General features: G+C 32.6%; 1 protein-coding gene across 2 annotated transcripts in view; it reads right to left on the bottom strand.

Moving 5' to 3' along the window:
- Positions 1-22079, bottom strand: part of LOC103579033 (zeta-sarcoglycan) — a 107356-nt gene that overhangs the window by 82864 nt on the left and 2413 nt on the right. The window contains exon 1 of one of the 2 annotated variants that reach the window (XM_053742838.1): positions 1175-1296. The exons of the other annotated variant lie outside the window; for it this stretch is intronic. The gene's annotated coding sequence lies outside the window, so the exon portion shown is untranslated. Of the gene's footprint in view, positions 1-1174; positions 1297-22079 lie in introns of those variants that run through there. 2 annotated transcript variants of the gene reach the window in all.

Here is a 22079-nt window from a genome sequence, read left to right on the forward strand (position 1 = left end):
CGACCTTTGCGTCTGCATCCACACCGATACCCATTGCCGTTATCGCTGATGGTGGTGGTGTCGGTATTTGTGCTTGTGCATAACGAGTGGGAAAAGGAATATAAGGGAAGGAAATGAGGGAGAAAGAGAGAATATTGTGTTCAAGGAAAGCTGGATTAGATAATTCCGGCATGAGTATACAGACTAGCGAACTTCCGGGCACAAAACTCTGTCCTCCAGACAACATGCTGGCTCTCAAAATAATAATAATATATATATGTTTGTTGTAAAGTCAATGGCGAAGTAAGTTTGTTAAGAAACATTTGATTTATTTTCAGCTATTTGTTTAGATAATAATTAGCTGCTAATGGATAAACTCGTTGGGGACTTGTTTTTTGTTTGGATTTGTTAATTGAAAATACGAGCAATGTTAGGTAATTTGAGTAGACTTAAATAGGGATTTTATTGTTACTTCTTGAGGTGAAACTAAATCCTGGATTCTCAGATGGAAGAAACGAAATGGGATAGTGTCAAGATCTGACTTGAGACGCGGTTAGAAGAATTCCGCAGAGTACTGAGACACTTGAGATGGAACTAAAATTTTGTATGTATCTGTGTAGGTGTAGGTGTTGGTGTAGGTGTAGATGTGGGTATGGGAGGAAGGTTCAAGTAGAGGTTTAGTGTGTACCTGAGAGTAGAACGAGTAGAGGTTATAAGCGACAAGCCTGAAGCCCCATGAATTATCAAACTGGCGAGCGTATAAATATAAAATAACATTTCGCGGAATAGTGCGCGCTGTAGCGGCAGCCGCATCTCAAGATTGGCTAGACGGTGAACCCGTCTGACGTAATGATTCATCATTCTAATGAAACCGCAGTCGTGTCAACTCTCGACGCTCTTATTGTCTAGTAAAATATAATTTCTTTTGCTTCCTAATCATTCAACTGAACCTTGTTATTCTCTGCTGTTTCACGGTAACAATTTTAATTATTAAATCTAATATTTATGGAATATTTGATTAATATGAAATTTCAGTAAGCCAGGAACTTTTTCACGGGGTTTATATTTTTTTGTTAATTATAAGCCGTCTTTTTAGATTTTAAACAGAATTTAAATATATCGTTAAAAGTCATAAATATTTGCTTAATTTTTTAAATATGATAAATAATTTTTTAATAAAAAAAAACGAACTCACATATTGCTGCTTTTCGATGACTCCATTGGACTTGGACTTGAAAACGCAGTTGAAAAAATCAAATAACCACTGACACTAAATTACACTGATGTAAATTATTAATACTGACATCACTTACGAAATAAACCACTACTCACTCATGAACCACGATTTTATATTTAAAAAAAAAAAAAAAAATAACACAGGTATATTTTAAAAAATGATACAGTAGATAGCCGACCTCCTATAATTTTTGGGTTTTTTTAAAAACGATAAATTAAAAAAAAAAATTGCATTTTTATTTTTTTTTATAATTTATCGTTTCTAGAAAAATCTAACAATTATTAGTTGTCTGCTAACTTCAGAATAATTTTTAAAAATGGCGGCAAAAATTAACTTGGAAAAAAAAAAAAGAAAAAATTCACATCACTTGATAAAAAACACTTGTCACTCACATAAAAACACTCACTAATAAGTATTCAACACTTTGTTCACATAAATAATAACAAATAAAATTTATTGTCACTGATTTTAAATTAACAAAACAAATGACAACGAACACCGATAACTTCACAATGGAAGCATAGATACGATTTATTTATACGAATTGTTTCACTACTTATATTTTACATACTGATTTAATTATTATCACAAAATGTTTAATGGCTGTCAAATAATATTTAAAGACACTTGTTTTAATAAATATGATTGAATAAATAAATTATTTATTTAATAAATTACGAACTAGACGCGACCGGCGTCATTACCATGGCAACAGAATGAAGCTAGACCCAGAACACTTGCGCAGTTGTGGGAGCGGTTGGAACGAATTGCGCAGTAGAAAGCAAACTGAGCTACGCGTGCGCAGAAGCCTTCTGGCCCAGTTCGTCTCCCGCTTGATACTCTCTCATTGTCGTTGTAATTTTATTCAGTTAAAATAATTATTTTAAGTATTGCGACACTCGATTATAAATGTAATATTAATTATAAACAATTTTTTATTAAATTATAAACATTTTGTGATTTGAATTTATGTGTGTCCGTGAGTGTAAGTTATTAAATAAATTAAATTCAGTGCCGGCTTAGTTCTCGGGTTATTTAGCGTCATGTTTGCTGTCAGAATTTTTAAGCGCGTTTAAAAGTATTTAAATGTCTTTTCTTTTATTATAAATAATGTAATTAAGTGATCGTGATGATTTGGTGATTAATTAGTTATGATAATTGAATTGTCTTAGTGAGTGCTTGTGTGTTTAATTTATTTATTTCTTGATGGTAATGTACTAGCAGTGGCAGCGGAAAATAAAAATGGTGGGAAGTGTGAGTAAATTTAAAAAAATAATTATTGATTAAATTTTTTTATTCCCTGGTTATAATTATGGATCAAAATTTTAACCATAATAATATGGTTTTTTCTAATTTCTTAATTTTAATTGATATAAGTATTCAAATCATTTATTGGAAAAATTAAATTTCAAATTCTCCCGCGTAATTTTAAAGAGGGTGCTCTATTCAAAATGGCGACATTGTAAACAAATCTGTCACGTTTGTTTATTTTTTTATTTGCAAATAATTAATTTTTTCGAAAATATGAATCAATGGAAATAATAAAATATAAATATTCAATATTATTCAAGGCCAAGCATTAATACTAATGATTTATGAAAAAATATAAGGAAAAATTAGCGACAATTATTATTTATTTAATTACTGAGCATTAAAAAAATTGTCGATAAATTTTAAGTAAGTTATTATTTAACAGAATCATATTAAAATTTACAGGCATTTATAAATTTTTTCATTTTTTTTTTAACAAAGAAATAAATATTAAAGAAATATTTTGAAAAATTGCACATGTAGTTTATGAAATTTTCGATATGTGTATTTTTTCAAAATTATTTTTTTTTCATTATTTATCTGTTAAAAATTTTTTTTTTTAATTTCAAATGTTTGCTCGCTTTGATATCATGAAATTTTCTTGTTATTTTAAATACGTTATTAAATGTATTTGGTAATATTGTAGGTAACGACCCAGCTAATTGCTAAGATTAATTTGCGGAATAGTCTTAGTTTTGTTAGTGTAGTGATGAATGATGATTTACTTGAAGTATAATTCTGCGCTAGTTCTATGTATAATGATAACAGGCAAGCTGATTAAGTTGTTGAAGAGAATATCATGAAATAATTACAATCTCTTGATTAAGATCATAACAGAGTACTCAATAGAAAAAAAAAGTTTTAAATGAGTTAAAATTCGAGTGGAATATGTAAGAGATGTATAATATGGGGAGATAAATAATTTGTTAACTATTAGTATTTCAATAATGGTCTTTTGCGGTTTAAATGGTAAATCCCAATGGCCAGGAGTACAAACAATGGGGGTGGGGTTGGAGAATGACAACGTTGTGCAGTATAAAGTGCAGAGAGAGTATAGAGAGTGTAGAGTAGAGTGTAAAGTACAGAGGGTGGATTTTGGATATAGAAGCGAATGTCGTTGGTTGTTGGACAGTTTGAATGACGCGACTCACCACCAGCTCCATTGGATTCGGTGTATTTTTGTGGTTTGGCAAACGGATGTTTGACAACATCGCCTTCAATACTGAATTCTATTTGTAGTCAAGTCATGCCAAACTACTGCCGAACGTGACCCTACCAGTTCTTACCATTTCTGTACATTTGTATTGCATACTTAAAATTTTTCATCTTAAAATCAACATTTATTCATTTTTAATATTTTATATTTATTTTCATCGCGATACAGACTACAGGCACATTAAATATTCAAATTTAAATTTAAATTTAATATCATCAACTTCTGTTTTTTTTTTATAAATTATTTTCCGAGTTTTTAAAAACCCATAAATTTACTCAACCAATCAGAAAGTTTTATTTATTTATTTATTTTAATATTTTAATGCTCGTAAACAAAAATATATAATTGGATACAGTTTTCACTCGAATAAATCGATTGTTTGATCACGCAGTCGCTATAATTCACTGATGATTCCACTTCCTTTTATTTTTATTACACAGTATAAATATTTTTTATTTCGTTCCACTATTTATTATTCATAATTTAAATTATTTGCTCTTTTGTTATTTAAACCAATAAAATTTACACTAAGTACACATTGGATAGGATTGCTGCACAAATATTTAGGTATATGCTTGAAATGGATGTAACGTGTGGAATGTAACACAAAGATGTAAAATATTTTACACGTAGAGAATGAAAAGTAAAAAAAAACAAGTGCAGAAAGTATATAGAGATAATAAACATTAAATTCTTAGTCTCTTAGTAGGCAATTATCTGAAAATGTACAACACCTGGAATTGGGTCATGTTCAAAGAGCGAAATTAAAATAAAAATTCACGTTTATTTGTTCGTGTACGTTTATATATTTATATACATATATATTCGTGAAGGTGATACAGCCTACAAGTTATAACTTGTTGACACAGAAATCCCATAAGGCCAAAATGCGATTATGCAGTCAAATGAGATCGTGGCATATGCATGAGCCCAACCAAAATGTTACTTTCGTTGTGCCTTTGCTCCATATTTTGCTCAAACATGTGATTCACCTTTTTTATATCTTCAATGCAATTTCTTTTTTAAACCATCAAAGACTGCATAATTATATTTCGTACTTATGATTGGAATCAGGGACAACATGGGTCGTCTTCAATTTCTAGTAAAAATTCAAACAGAAATTTCGCTGAAATATTGAAGGAAAAAAATGAATTGTAATTTTTCTAGGGGTGGCCTGTTTGCCTCCTGTCTCTTCTGTTGTTATAATATGACGTATGCATGAAATTGTTCCAGAGCGAAATGATTAATGAGTATAAATAACTGATGTTAAATGTCTTATTATTACGTTGCGGCGTATATTAGGTAATCAATTGTCATTGTCAAGTAATTATATTTAACTTATTATTTATACAATTGCTGACTGACGCAGACTTGTCCAATGTATGTACAAGCAGTTTACACCAGAGAATTGCTGGTTCAGATTCCATTTGTTCCGCTTGTCACTTTTTGACATACGTCCCATATATTTCAACCTGCTCCATCGTTCTTTCGCTTATTTCTGCATATTATATTTATATCTATCAATATATTTCCTCGTAACGGTAATAGTAGACCAGAATAAGAGGGCTAATCTTAATAAAAAATAAATTATACGTGTCCTTCTTAATTAATATTATGAAAAAAGTAAAAATATAATTTTTTGAAAAATTTAATTTATGAGATGCACAAGTAGATGAGGTATGCATGAATTATTCTCAAATAACAAAGTTAATCTTTATAACTCGAGTAAAGTTCACTTGAACTGTGTATGCTGTAATCGCAGGTAACATGACAACCGAGTTGACAGAAATTATTTATCATCTCCATTGAGCCTGTGAGACGTACATATACACGTACATATACATGTATATATTGAAATAATAATACCGACATTTTTCATTTGCTCACAACTGACATTTTTTTTTTTCAAAAAAATGTCGTAATTTTCTTTTTGCAAAAAGGGTCTTTTATTTTTTAAAATAAACTTCATAACCGAGTGTATTCAGTCCTTTGATAACGAGCACGTAGCTAATTATCCCCAGAAGCACGTGGCTCTAAAAATGATCTATTTGGTGGAAATTTTAAAAAGTTAGATAGAGGGAGAGGGAGGGAGAGACCAGACGAGATATAAAAAACGGAAGAGTGAAAAAAGCATAAATGAGACGGAAAGACACGGACGAAAAATAAACGATATGAAGAATGAAAAGGGGTTGAAGAGGATGAAGAGTCTGGGTGTGAGTAGAAGGATTCGCTCCAAAGGAATTTCAATGAGAGAAATAGAGCGAGAAAGAAGAAAACGCGGGCCATTCACAGGGAGTGTAAAAGCCCTTCTCACTCCGCCTGAAGTCTTTCTTCTTCTCGGTCTCCTTCTCTTTTTACTTATACTACTTCTTCTGTACTTCCGACACGGCACGCCAAGTGACTCGTGCAAAGGGGCTGCGGGATATATCAGGGGTATGCAGGGTGGATGAGAGATGTAAGGTAATTAAAGCGAACGTGCAGCACCTTGCTAAAGATTTAAAAGCTCGTAACTTTTTATGATTTACATTCCTTTCATTTAGTCCGGCGTTTCTCTGAATATACTTTCAACTCGCGTCTTACATCATTACTTATATTTTTCGTTATTTGATTCACCATTATACATTTCAGACTTTATTTTACAAAAGGCAACCATACGTCATCAAATAGCCCTCGGTATTTTTCAAAACCTTGTTATTTATTGCAAGAGTCCACAAGTTTTGTAAAGTTATCTTGCAAGTTTAGCAATGACAAACGCCGTAAGATGGAATTGCCCGGCATCGGACTCAAGTTAATTGAATTTCTGACCGTGCTCGGTCAGCCCGCCAGATAATTGATACTTGTGAGTTGGATTGAAGATGGATACGCATCCAAAGTAAGTTCACCAAGAGGAAAGCTACTAATTCTGCTCCTAGTTTTAGTACTGGGACCTGGTCTGGCACAAGAAGAGGAAAGGGGAGGGGCTAGATTGCCTGTTATTTCTTAGATCTTCATTCAACGGTAGCTATCACGTAAACTTGCTCGCTCGATATCCGCACTGTTCCTAATGCTCAGGGAGTTTCATTCAAGACAGATATACTCTTACTTACTATTGCCTCTACTCTGTATGTGAAGATGTTTTGTTAATAAATGGGAAAAAGTTTAAGTGGCATGAAAATGTTTTTCTTCTTTGGTTTATTCATAGACGACGATTGTAGTGAGTCATATACATGAAGAAAGACTCGTGAAACTCGAAAGTATTATTCATTTGAGTGATGAAAAGTTAACTTGGCTTCTCATGGGCCCTCGCTCAAAATTAGTCTGTTTCTCAGGAACATAAACTCGGAGTAAATCAAAGCAATTTTATTATTTTTATTTAATTAAAATTAAAAGAAAAAAAATTGATAATTTTTGCGGCCTGCCATCGTTTGAAGTTAAAATAAAATCGTGGAACATAATGGGAGTAAAATGAATATGAATATTTCCAGAAGCTAAATTAATCTGCTGAAGATAAAAAACCGAAAGGAAGTAAATTGAAAAAATATTTACTGGAGTTGGTATTAATCGGAAGGGTAAAAAAAAGATTGTGTTGCTTGAACCGCACAATTGGCTCCGGCTTGATTGCTCTCAGTCAGCAAGCCAAAAATAAATACGCATTTCAAACGCAGCCACACGACGACAACTACGAGCTGGATAAAATTGAAAAAATAAAAATATATGACTACTCAATTGATTTGTCATAGCTCTGCTCTCGATTTTCTCTTTTAAAATACTCGAGCGTACTCTCATCTGGATGTACTGGGTACGGATATAGGTATAGGTCGAGAACCCAGAACAGCAAACTCGGATCATTAAAATATTCACTGCAACCTGGATATTCAATCGGGACAGATGTTTCATTCATCTTGCACCGATCTAGATTTTTTACACTTGTGAAAACATATACGAAATACACTTCGGTTCGCGGATCCTGATTTATTGTTATTGTTATTAAAAAAAAAAAATATATACTTGTGGGTTTGTTGGATTGAGTTTTTATTTAAGTAAACCAAAAATAAACTTAAATAATAAAATTTCAACAAAATTATTTTCGTTTTTCTTGCTACGAAAATCGATTTAATAAATTATTACAAAAGCTATTATTTTATTTCAGTTTCTCAGGAACTGTTAATCAAATGAATAAATTAACTTGGTATTTGTAAAGATATTTCCACTCGTATTAATAAAAATTTCACGTCCCTTGAAACTAAATATAGAAACAAGTAAGAAAGATCAGGTGGTCTTGAGCATTTCTGGACTTGTAAAAATTTATTAACATTAATACATTTTTATTTAAACTTGACATTTTGCCTTTTGACAGTGGACTTATTTCCCTTTTCTATATAAATTGAATTTAAAACTTTTGCCAAGATATTTATAAAGTTAGCTTTTAACAAATTAAATAAATAAATTCAGCAGAGTAATTTGTTGATAATTTCTTGTTGAATTAATAATTGATACCATGATGATAGTGTTATCTGACCAAAGTGACCTTTTAAAAGTATTGGATAATAAATAAGCGTATATCTAGACATCAGTATCTAAGATTGATTTATTTATTTATGTCTTAGATAATAAAGTTTAACGTTAGTTTCAATTAAATTAAGCTTATTAATTTCTCTATCCTTCTGCTGGAAAGTTAAAATGTATTTGGTGTAGAGGTCAATCGGATTTATAAAATAAGAACATTAAAAAAAGCGAATGAAAATAATTTATACTTATAAAGGAAGTAGGGTTTCGCGATTCAGCGATCGGGCTCGTAACCTTGCTCGTCCTGACATAAACCTGTCCGAGGGACAACTCAACCAAGCGGTGAATTAATTAAACTTGTGTTTAGGATATTGATGAGTCAGCAATAGCTGGAGCCGAGGGTTGTAGCCGGTCTCGTCTTGCTCTCGATCATACCGATATTGCCGCGCCCAACGAACCAACACCAACCAATAAATTTATAAAGAGTTCTACCATGACCTGCACTCATCCCTTTGCTTTATCTTTATTGCCAGCCCGATATTTTTTTTTATTTACTCATTTTACATAAATTATTTATAGCCCCAGCATATATTAAACTTATTTATTTAATTTTTTGTTTAATAACCTTACGACTTTTTAGTAATCAAGTGAAAGTTGTGCTTTTGTTTGCAAGCATCAATTTTATTAGTAGTAGTAGTAATAGTAGTAGCAGTAGTAGTATGGTGTAGGAGGTAGAAGGAGGTGGTATACTACTGTTACTGTATGTAATAACAAAGCGGGATCGTTCTCGCTTCGTTTTGAAGCTCGTGCATTTTAATACGACTCGGCTCGAGCACTATAACGGTAAACCACTGTTGAACAACGCGAGGAAGCGGATGTTAATCATCCCGGCCATGTTGCCACGGGGTAAATAGGCCGCGCTCTTCTATTTTCCTCTCTCTTCTCTTCTCTCAACTCTCTGACCAGCTGGGAACGCGATAATTTTACTTTTATATATATATATATATATATATATATACATATATTTAGTATACTATAATAATAATAATAATAACAATAACAATAACAATAGCGACCAAGAAAAACATGTATCTTTAGCATTTCGAATACACAATTACTTTTGTCTTTACAAACAAATAATTGTATGAATATATATTAATGCAACACAGTGATGATGATAATAATAATAATGATAATAATTGAAGTAACAATTCCTGTTATTTTATTCGTCCTTTGCTATTTATTGTTATATACTTCCGCAGTGTATTACAACAGATGATTAATGCCTGGAATATTTCACAACAATTATTATTTTTTTTTTACCCATTGAAACTGGGAAAAATAATTCATTTTAGTTGTGAATTATGTATTAATTGATTTTCTGTTGTATTTTTAGTCGGTATCATATTTTATTGCTGTGGGAATATCTGGGAGTCTTATTACGCGCGAACAAATACGACGATTGGAAATTTAAATTAAACTGGTCTAAGTCACCGTAAATAAATTGGGAATTTTTAAAAAAATTTAATTGTCAACGTGATTGTTTAAATAATTAATTGGGTTTTTAGGGATGATCGAGTAAAAATAGAATGAGAAACGGAAGGCAACAGGTTATTTTACATTGATATAACTTGTAAAATGAATTTCACTAGTTTTCGTTTAAAAGTTATTTTAAATGGAATAGATATGTCAGTTTAAATGGTTGTATATGATAGTAAAATTAAAAGCTTGGTGTGCGGTGATATTAAACTCCATGACATCGGTTTTACTTTTTTTTTTTTTTACATTGATGACGGTGCAAACTTTTGGGGTGTGGATTTGCGAATAAATTGAGGAAGCAAGAAAATGAAGTTTTCATTTTATTATTAAGTGTATCGAGGTTAGTTGATATATTTTATGATTGTTTATCTACAGAGTAATACAAACATGAATTTATTAAAATAATTTCTCAGTAGATTTACTTTTGACACTCATAAATAATTGATTAATTGAAATTTAAAAAAAATGTTTATAAAGTCAGTTTTTTTTTTGACAGTGAACCGAACAGTGAACAATAATATTAACGTAAAATTAAAAATAAGAGAGAGCAAAACTGAAACGCATTGGGGAGAATTAAAATGCGGTGGATAAAAACAGGAATTCATAGAATACCGTACACACAATAAAATTAGGTTGCTGATGCACACATGTGGGAGAGAGGATAACACATAGCGGGTGTCCGTAAAATCTGGGAACCGCAAGCGCCGCACTATCCGGCGCACGTGACGCTGCGGCACAGTGTGGCGGGACAAACCACCGAACGGTCCTACTGTCCAGCTAATTTACTTTTTGTATTTTCAGTTCAATTCGACCGAGCATTCGAACTCGGCTTTTACGGTTTGCTTTCCCAGAGCCAACGAAACTCAGAGAGAAAAAGACCGCGTATTTTAAATTTAAATAAAAAACGTCGAGAATTAAAGGAGAGTCGGTAACCGAGAATTCCAATCTGATTGTGGATTATATCGTTTCCCCCTTCTCAGCTCAGTCATCGCCGATAGCACAGAGCACACCGGCACCAAATCCCCCGAGGGTTCGCCACCACAACCTTGTTGACGTCAAGCACGTTTCATTTTGTCTTTACTTGGATTCACGTATACGGCGACAGCGAACATTGAAGTAAAGAGAAATAAATACCCGTTGGTTTATTTGCCGGCTGTGATCATCATATGTGTACACGTGAGATTGCCTCTGAAAGAAAACAACAACAGCTCCGGGAAACAATCAACAACAACAACCGCAACAACAAAAAAAAAACATACTAAACTCAAAGTAGATACATATATATATATATATATATATATATATATGTAGTCGGACTATTGCGTGTTGACGCACAAAAACGTCGACGATATTATAATGACCAGGTTTTATTTTCCAACATCCATATATTTATATTCAAATATAATCCAGTTGTTTGTTTTCCTTTACCAGGATTCGCTCAACCACTGTAATTGATTTTTTTTTAATTAAAAAATTTTTCACTTCGCGGAAATGATTAATGAACTAGGCTATGATTTTAAAAATTTATTTTGCTCGATATTAAATTTTGTAAAATAATTTAACGAGCCTTTATGAATTTAATTGACGATCTACGTTATTTTTTGATGAACCTATTCATCCGCGCACAATAAAATGATGGATAATAGGTTACATGTACATTTTTTAACAACGAAACAAAAAAAAAATAATAATTAAAAACAAAAACAACATGTGGGAATATCAAAAATACATAAAAAGACAATATTTTGTGGTAATAACGTACATAAATATTACTCAACCGAGCTTGCATTTTAATCGGACAATAAATCGCCAATTAAACACAAGTCGCATGTGAAGCTGAAATACGTATATTCATGTGCCTCTTTTGTTTAATTTAAATCACAAGAGCCCGGATGTAGGATGGACAAAAAAATAAATAAATAAAAAAAAAAAGTAGAAACAAACATTTATCGGGATTTTTTGGCTTAATCCCGGCGCGGTCTGTTGTAAAATGCTAAACAAACCCATGCTGATGAGTCGTATGTTTTTAATCCTCGGCCCCGGCTGGCCGCGACCCCCTTCTGTACTCAGGGTAGTCGACTTTTCACGAGCACCCGAGGAGTCGATCAATTACGCTCGAGTATTTACACTGGCTCTGATATCCCCTAAAGACCGGGATGAAAAATTTTCGCGTTACCACTATTCGCACGATGTTTATACATAAATGTAGGCGTAATAGAATCAAGGCTCCGTTTTTGCTGTTTTATTTTCAATTTACATTGTCAGCGCCGTTGTCGCTGTCGTTGCTGTTGCTGTTGCTCTACACAAGACACACATTTTTTTAATGCCGTATAATATTTTTTGCCATCAAGTTGCTTGGCCGAGCAAAAAGTATCTCCATTATTCCTCAGCCCGGGGATACGTGGCTCTCGTGTATCAAGATCTTCAAAATTCCATTAATTTCACGACGTTCTCAAAGCACCATCTTTTCAGAGACACACTTGCTAGACACTTTGGTGTAAAACGAAAATAGTTCTTTCATTCAAAAGAAAAAAAAATAAATAGAATAAGAGGAAAAGATGAAAAAGAAGAAGAAGAAGGAGAAAAAGACGACACCTCGATCTTACTCATGCTTTTTTATTTTCTTTAGCGACTTTTTCTTTACATAATTTTTTTTCATCCACACACGTATACTTTTAGAGGTAAAAAGCCAGAGTAGTCATGGAGAATCACTGATGCAGGCTAGAAAAATTGAGGATGAGCGCGTTGAATACGGCCGCACTTTGGTCGGGTGTCAACATTCGTGTTTTCGCCGCGAGCGAAAGCTACTTGGTCATGAGTTGTGTAAAACGAAAAGATAAAATTGTAACATGTATATGTATGCACATGTGAGGATTTGGGTCTGAGTGTGAGTGAGTGTGTGAGGAAAAAAAAAGGAAGCAAGTATGAGAAAGAGGAAATACACGAATCCCGGATAAGATATTTCAAAGTGTGCAGAGAACCAGGAGAGCAAAAAGAGAGGGTGGATGAAAAAAAAGGCAGCGAGAGTGAATGTATGAGACAGGATGAGAAGAGCAAGTGAGTGATGTTGCCTCGTCGTTACTACTTGAATGGGGCTGATGCGCGAGCAAAGGTTAAAGTACTCATGTCTCCTCATACTCTGCTCTATCTTACCACTTGAACCCCTACCACGGACACTACACTACCACTATTACTACCACTAACAGTAACACTAGTGCCGCGGTTCCTCGCATAACCACGTGAACCTCAAACGTGACCAGCGTTTTTACGCCATCCCTCAAAGAATGACCGAGAACATCCCTCTTCGGTTAACTTTGACGTCCTTTTCCTCGTCACCTTTTATTTTGACCGTCAAGTACACCGGCGTCGATCCAACAAACCGCTTCTTCTTATTCATGTCAACTGTGCCTGTCATGTTTGCTCCATTTCATTTCCTATCGTCAATTTCATTTTTTTTATCTTCACAACACTGCCATTTATATCTCTCCCAACTCTAGGCGAAGATAAATCACGTATCGAAGACTCGTAAAATTATCTCCAGTTATTCGGCGTAAGTCCGACAAAAGTATCAAAAAATCACGTTCTATTATATTCCTACCGTCAGTAATCTAAAGTGAATGGGAGCTGAACAATGCTGTTAATTAATTTTTTTTTCTCTAGTCGAAATTTATTTTGTAGCAACAATAAAATATTTAAATTGCCTAAGGATGAATGCGTAAAAAATAATAAAAAAATAAAATTATAACTTTATAAATTTTTGAATTTTACGAAGCGTAGAACATGCAGTAATTTTTTTATTATAAGTATTAAAGTAAGAAAAGATTGTTAAAGTCAATGATATGAGGGCATAGTAATGTATTTTATAAAAGATGTTATTTTGCATCAGATTACTCCAGCGATCGAAAACAAGAGTTTGCGCTCCTGTAATAAAATACCGAATAAAAATATCTAGTTTATATTTTAACTCGCGGGATTATGATGAAAGTTTTCTGGCATCGGGTCGCGAGTTATGATTTTATGCTTTACTTGAAAACCCATAAGAATAACTAACATATTTTATTATATATACATATATAAACTCAGTTCCAACGGGACGATCCGTCTTGGAAAAGTTTAGCTGAGCCACATCAGAGGTGGATAAGTTTATCTTTATATATCTATATGATTATTATTCGAGTTTTATTTTTCTCTCACACGCACTCACATACTCATGGCTCCAGCTGAAAATCAATAGGTTCTTCCGGTAGAAAATAAATTATTTTATGTATTAAATTTTAAAAAATATTTAAGCAGCTTGTTAATGCCCATGTTAATTTTTAATAGAAATAATTCTAACGCTTCTGTAAATTAAAAAAAAAAAAAGTTGAATTTCACGTATTTGGTAGAATTTTTTAACGAGTTACCGAATCTATATTTATCTTTGTATGATTTTTAAACAACAGACGCGAATGATAAATAAATTGAGGGTTGTTTTATGATATTATGTATTATTGTATATATGCTTATTGTCGGGTATTCCCCAGGCGTTAAAATTTTAACACGCTGTGCGTGAAAATCCCTCGAGCGACAACCCAGAGTAAATACAGGCGCAGTAAACCATGAGTACAGATTATTTACGATCCACAAATGTTCCGAATGGATGAAAAACTCTCGTTGCTGAGATCAGCCCTGGAACTAACGTGTGTGCTAAAACTTTTTCTCCGCCTATATATACGCTGTTTTTTATATGCTTTCACGACTTTGATGACATACGTGGGACTTTATGAATTTATACCTAACAATATGCAAATAATACATTTTTTTTTTAATTATTTACGTTTAAAATTTTTTGTTACCTCTTGTAACCATGGAATTGTTTGATAGCCAGAAATATTGTTTATATAAAAGTAAAAAAAATTTTACTATTTACTTTAAATTGGAACAAATTTATATTGATAATTATTTCCTGCAGTGTAAAAAATTTGCAGACTGGATGACTGTTTATTTATTTTAATTCCCTCGGAGGGAAATTTACTCTTACACGGAGAAAAAATTAAAGGAACTGTTCCTAGTACGTTTATGAAATATCATCCCATACCGTTATGGTAATGATTACTAGGGATTATGGGATATAGACCCATACTTTTTAGGAAGGTTTCCATAAATATGGTAACAATTCCTATCATTATGGTAACAGTTCCCATATCGCATATGAAAGAATCATGGTAATGATTACCATACTCATAGGAATAGTTCCCATAAGCAAATAGGAACCAATCCTATAACCACATTGTAACAATTCCTATAATATTATGGTAACCATTCCCATTATGTCATGGTAACTATTCCCATAATATTATGGTAACCATTCCCATAATATTACGGTAACCATTCCCATAATATTATAGTAACCATTACCATACGTACATAGTAACGATTACCATAATTCCATAGGAACTATTCCGATACCGTATGGGAATTATATCCATAATTATAGGAATGGTTACCATAATATATATGGGTGCCGTTCCTATAATCAACATTTCAAAAAAACCAGTTACTATGCAGTATGGGAACCATTCCCATAATATATTGTAACTGTTACTATAATTTTCTCTCCGTGTAGCGGAGTTTATTTTAATATTGAAACTCCGGAGTGAATGCGGATTTAAATAAAATCCAAATTACTCCAAAATCCCTCTACTGAAAAGACAAAGTCTCAATTTTTTCTGTATGCGGGATTTTTTGCAAAAACTTCGAAACCAAGTGACAGAGTGAATTAAAATTTATTTAAAAAATAAATTTTTCTTTTTATAAAAATTGAATTCGTTCTGAGAATAATTAATTTTCCAATTATAGCCAAAATACCGTTTGTTTTACTAGTGAATGCAATTTGCAATAACAAAACAGCATCCGTTACAGTAATCAATGGATTCGTTGCTATAAATAAATCTATTTTGTTCCGAAAACAGTCCTCTGTTTACCCATTTGTTGTAAAAATATCAAAACTCTTCTTTTCCGTGTATTCAAGATAAAAAAAGTGAATTTCTTTTCTTATAAACCCTCTCCTCCTTCCCTTGCCCATTTCTTTTCCTTCTTTCCACTTATATTTATCTCTATATATAAATATAAAAGAAAAAAAATTATTGCAGTGAGATTGATAATCAAGAACTAACTGATTTTCTCTTAATGGCATGTCGAGAGTGAGTGTGAGGATAAGTTGTAGCCGGAGGCGCATGAATTCTATTTCCTCAGTGAGTTCTTGACCAAACCCCAAGGCACGATGAGGATTTCCTTAACGCGCTTTAACACGTTCACGCCAAGGTGATGGCCGAAACAAATAGCACAACCTGGTTTTAATGTACTGTATATAGTATATATATATATATATATATATATATATATATATATATATATATATATGGTATACAGTAATGTAAAGTCGGTAGGCGGCTCTCAGTGATTTCTCTTCGATCTTTCAGATTGCGGGTTTTCGTGGTAGCTAATAGCTTGTAGTAAACTCCCGATAATAATCTTTACCATTTGTCTAGCCCTAATCTTTTCACTTCAGCCGCTGGCCTATTTTTATACTTTTTACCCTTTACTTATTTCGCTCAGTTCCTTATATTGTATAAAATAGAAACTCCGATCGTGCATCGCTTTAATGCATTCGTTAGTAATTTAATTTAAATATTTTTGCTCAACAAATTTGAATTAACAATTTTTTTTTATTTTTTCGGCGGTTGATTTATTTAATTAAACAATTATTCGAATCGCGTGTGAGCTTTTTGTAATATTTAGCAAATAAAAAATTTTAAGATGAATAATCGGGACGGAAATTCGTAATTCGCGGTAGGAGTTATTAATGACCGAGAAGAAAAATTATTTAACATTACTCTTGGGGTGTATGTTTATACAAGTTTAATTACCACAGAAGTTTAATCGTATTTCTCGTGTGGTATTTCAAATAACGTGACAATAAATCTTTCATTGGATATATTCTGGATTCGTATTGGGGAAAGAAAACAAGAAAAGTAAGTTTCGAAAGGCAGTTTATTTATTTTTTCAGTCCTTTCCGGGGTCAGTCACTAATTTGGTCTGTGTCGTATCGAGAGTCAGCTCAAAGATCACCGGGTGAAAAAAGAGACGGGAGACAAAAGACAGAAGACAGAAGACGGGAGACGTAAAAGTTAAATAAAACAAAAAATATAACCAGAAATACAGATGGCGGATACGTGTTGTATTCCGGTTGGGCGAACCCTCTTGACCTCCGGGCGTATTCCAACTCGCCACCAGATTCGTTGATTTACTGCATGCTCTAGGAAACCTCGGATTCATCAAGAAGTGCTTGCCAGTAACGATTTCGTACCTTGTGAAATCTCACTGGACTCTCAGTAGAAAAAAAAAATAAATAAGAAATAAATAAATAAGAATAAAAATAAAATTTCCTTTATTTCAACTCTCTAATAGTTTACTTGAGCTCGCGCACTCAATAAAATTGTTTTGCGACAAGCGAGGTACTACAGTTAATTCAATAAGTTCAATAAAAATCTTCAGCAAATATATAAAATTATTTAAAAAAAAAAATTTATGACAAAAAACATATTTTTAAAATTCAAATTTCGACCCAGACTAAAATAAATTTTCAGTCCAAAAAAAATTAAACATTTACCAGCTGGCAAAGTATTAAAATAAGCCGATAATAAAATTATAAAGTTTTGTTTTGAATCAAAGTTTCCCATAAACTTTACAATATTAAACTTCTCGATGAATTAAACATTTGTTTTTACAGGCAACGTTCTTAGAGAATACTTTGGTAGGTACAGAAAGTAGAGTCTGATTTTTAGTCCCATCAATTTTGCCAATAAATGAAGTAGGACGGTTAGTATAATTATTTTAAAAAGCCAATGAAATGTCACCGGATTTACTTGTATGTATAGAGACTAGAGTGAGTGAAAAGTTTCGATGGTTCGTGCGATAGTAGCCGGTCGATTAGTAACGTCGTTGGCTGGTCTAACTTACAAAGCTGTTTACACGTGACTTGGATAAACAGTGATTACGCAGCGTTCTTGGTTTATGGCTCAGACTTTACGGGAGCAAACTCATTAGCCTAAGATGAGAGGGGAAATGCCAACTTTAATAATCATATACATCAGTATATATAAAATTAAATTTTTTTCCTTCGGTCGTCTGGTCATCTCTGTCATATTTATGAGAGACTAATAACATTTGACTATCGGTATTGACTTATTTATGACTGTCGTGACAATAATGGATAAAGAAAGTCATAAATATAAAATAGAGATTGGGATCGAATAGGAGTAATTATATATCAAGACGGTGGATTTTTATAAAGCAGGGATCGAGGCTGGGGAAGAGACTCTTGACAATGGCTGAGCTGAGAGACCGGTGAGCAATTAAAGTCGCTAATGCTCACTAATTCGATAATCTCTTTCCCTTAATTGTTTTCACGATGCCGAGCTGTATAGACAACCAACTTTTTTAACGGCATTACATTATCGCGAGCATGAAAAAAGAAAAATTATAAATTACGAAACAATCTACTAAGAGTTGTACAATTTTTTAATCATTATTTATTGCTAAAGCTACTTTGTTTGTTATTTTTTTTAACTTCCCGCTAAGAAAATTGTAAATTTTCAAAAATTCGGGAAGTCATTGTTTTCACTCCGATTTTTGAAAATTGAGTTTTATCAGATGTCGACGTTTTGAGATCCTAGAAAGCTATTCTGACTATTTTCAGAATGATGTCCGAGTGTCTGTATGTATGTAAATGGTTAAGGCGAAAATCGAAAGAGCTTGTTGGCCATCAATTTTCCTGAAAATTTCAGAATATTTGATCAAGTAGACTCGAAAATATTGGCAAAATACGAAAAAAAAAATTTTTTTTTTAGTTTTTTATTGATTACTCAGAAACGACTAAAACGATCGACTTCGAAATCAAATCAGCTCTAGAACCTAATAAAACGCGTCGATTGCCGCCTCACCCATCAAAATCGGTTCATTCGTTCGCGAGATATAGTGGCAGAAAGAAATGCTGAAAAACGATTTTTTTCGAAAACAGCATAATAAATTATTTTCAAGCTCAAGAAGCTCGAAAACAGTGGAAAGTTTTTGGGGCTGGCCCGCAGGGTCAACTGATAGATTTTTTTTTTGTGTAAAGGATACATAAATTGTTGGGTAGTATGGATATTTTTTATAAAGGAACGAGTGCCAGCACAGAAGGCTGTTTCAATTTTGAGTCTGCATCGGAGATCGATTGCTGGGCAACAACAATTCGCTGCAGACTGTTCCAAAGCTGGAGGCTGCTGCTTAGACACGAGAGGTCTCAGTTTCGTGAGCACTATTTTTACAGTATCGCAATATCTGTGAGTGTCTTTCTAGATATCCCAGCCCCCAAGTGCTCGGGAGTGGGAAAATCCTGTGTTGGATATTTTTCTCAGATAAAAAATCAGAATTCAAGCAAAGTAGGGCAAATAAACATTTAAATATTAAAATATATGAGACATTTATCTTTATAATTAAATGAAAAAATTTTAAGTGAATTTTTTATTGATGAGTTATTCGTAAAATATTTATCGAGAAGTTTATAGAAAAAAATAAAATGATATTGAATATTTTTATGAATTCTGATAATCAATAGCCAGCTGGTGGAAATGCTGCAGCCGGTTTATTGAGGTTGACAATCATCCTACCGTTGAGCAGGACGTTAATCTAGTTCGCGGCTTGCAGAAAATGAAATTAACGATTTGTCCGTTTCGCTGTAGATTTCATACTATCAAGAGTTTAACTCAACAGTATAGTTGATGACGGGTAAAAATCTCTCAGGGATTGTACGGTACATTTGAATTTTATGGATTTATCAACTTTGAGCTTGTCTCCCAGACTTCATTTGAATCTTCTGCTTCTTCACTCAACTATCCAACATTTTCCGGTCTTAAAATTATGTAATACTATTTAATTTATTAAAAACTTTTGGTAAAACTTTTTGCGACTAACATTGAATCCTATAACAACAATAATGTCAGTTTTTTTGTAATTCGAACGCACATAAGGCGGGTTTTTTAAAATTTGAAATTAATGTTCGACTAAAGAGTTGAATTTCTACTCGATTCGTTCCAATCGATCTGTGTAATGCGACCATAATAACTTGAGCACTAAGTGGTCGTGGTAAACCGCCAGTTCGCGACCGCAGTTTTGTGAGCCTGTGGTTAAACTACAAAGTGGTTTAGGATTTAATCTTAAATCATCTTAATAATCAAAATTTAATTTTTCCACAAATTAAAATTCTCTTTTACTATTTTCAATTATAATATTTATTTTAAAGAGAATTTTATTGTAACAAAAATAAAAAAACATGAAGAGGAGTTTTTACAGCTTTGAAAGGGCCTTTGTAATGAATAGGGTGATACTTAAAGATGCATGTATCCAACAAGGGTAAAAAAATAAAAGCAAAGATTGGTATCTCGTTCTTGCTAACGCTACAAACGAGAGAGCTGCTGCTGGTGGGCTATTACTGCCGTTAATAAATCAAGTACGCGAACCACTATCTTCTCTTTTCTCACACGTTTTATTTCGTCGTATACACCAGCAAAGTGCATAGTAATAATAACAACAATAATAATAGTAATGAGAAATTGCAATTAACAATGAACAATTAAGCGAATACAGTGACTTTTATTGGTTATTGCATGTATTACTTGAATTAGAGAAGTGAATTATGAGCACACGCAGGTTCACTAAGATTTTTAAACTTGAGAAATTAAGAGGGTCGTTGAACTTTATTATTATTTTTCAACATTTAGTAGTTTTTTTATTTATTTATTAAGTGATAATCTGAAGAACAGTTTTCGTAACATTTTTATTTCAAATCGGAAAATCAATTTGTGCTTGGACACTGGGAGATTTAATATGTCATCATTTTAATCCAAATAGAAATGCAGTGAATATTTTAAAATTAATGAAATTTTGAACTCTTCTGTCTTAAAATTTTTAACATCAAGTTCAGACCAAAACTTATATATATCGGAAAATTATTTGGCAAAACTTTGAAATCTATATCCAGTTCTCATTGAAAGAATTAGCCGCGATAAAATACAATACTTTATTTAAAAACAGTAAATGAAAATCCATTTATACCAAATTAAAGTTGAAATATAAATAACCGTCTGGGCTAATAGTTTGAATCGACCCTTGATTCTATTTAAATTTTTTAAGTAAAACTTGACAAATAGCGAATATAATAATAATTGAAACAAATTGAAAGCAACCGTTAAAAATAGATGTCGAAATTAATCTGACATGAAAAGCCCAAGAGATTCCAAAATGAAATGTCTAATTTAGATCATTGAATCATCGATTATTAAGTATATAAAATTAGAAACCCGATCATTTGATTTTAGCCAAAACAGTAAATGGATCTGAAAGTAATAGGAACTGAGAAATCGAAGCAATTGGATTTTTGGTTACTGTGAAGGCGAACCGAGATTGTCGTAAATGAAAAAGTATATGCATGACAATAAAACGGTAGGAACAAAAAAGTAATAAAATAAAACACAAAGAAAGAGAGTTATTAGTGAGATTATAGACAGGACTCTCGGCAGACTTCAAAGAGACCAATTCCCGTTTTCCATTTGGTCCATTCGGTTAGCAGAGAGAGAGGATGAGCTTAAACTATCATCCACCTAACCAAGACTCACTGGCTAGATTCTCTCGAATTCATTCTATTACGTTTCTATACTAGAGCTGGTTGGAAATGGCTGTGCTCGTCTCTGTGTCCCTCACTTCCGTCCACCCGCTTTCTGTCCGGGGTGACTATCCAAGAATTTCGGCGAGTTTCCAATGTAAGTCCATCTCTTAGCTGTGACTTGAATCGAGTTAAAGTGTCGTCCAAGTTTAGATGAGCACTAGAAACTCAAGTTATCTATCGTTTTGTCGGTTTTAACTTTTAACGACAAATCTTCATTTAATTACTCCAACAAATCGTTATTAAATATTTTATTTTTTACTAATTGTTTTATTAATCTACAAGATTTCATTATAAAATCATTTTTTCAAATCTCTTGAGGTTCAAAAACCAGTCAATGAAATTTTGAACCCGACAAGCAGCCTCTAACTCAGAAATCTTGTTCGATGATAATTAACTCATTAATTTAATGATTATGGTGGATTTCTTACTTAATTTTTTATGAAAGATCGTTTTATCTACTCTGGAAAATTATGAGTTCAATTTACTCGTAATTAAGATTAATTAATTTGCTTGAACATATTAAAAAATTAAAAAAAAACAACTGGCGATGTAACAATGAAATTGTT

Source organism: Microplitis demolitor, chromosome 1, assembly GCF_026212275.2.
Source record: "Microplitis demolitor isolate Queensland-Clemson2020A chromosome 1, iyMicDemo2.1a, whole genome shotgun sequence".
Taxonomy (NCBI): Eukaryota; Metazoa; Arthropoda; class Insecta; order Hymenoptera; family Braconidae; genus Microplitis; species Microplitis demolitor.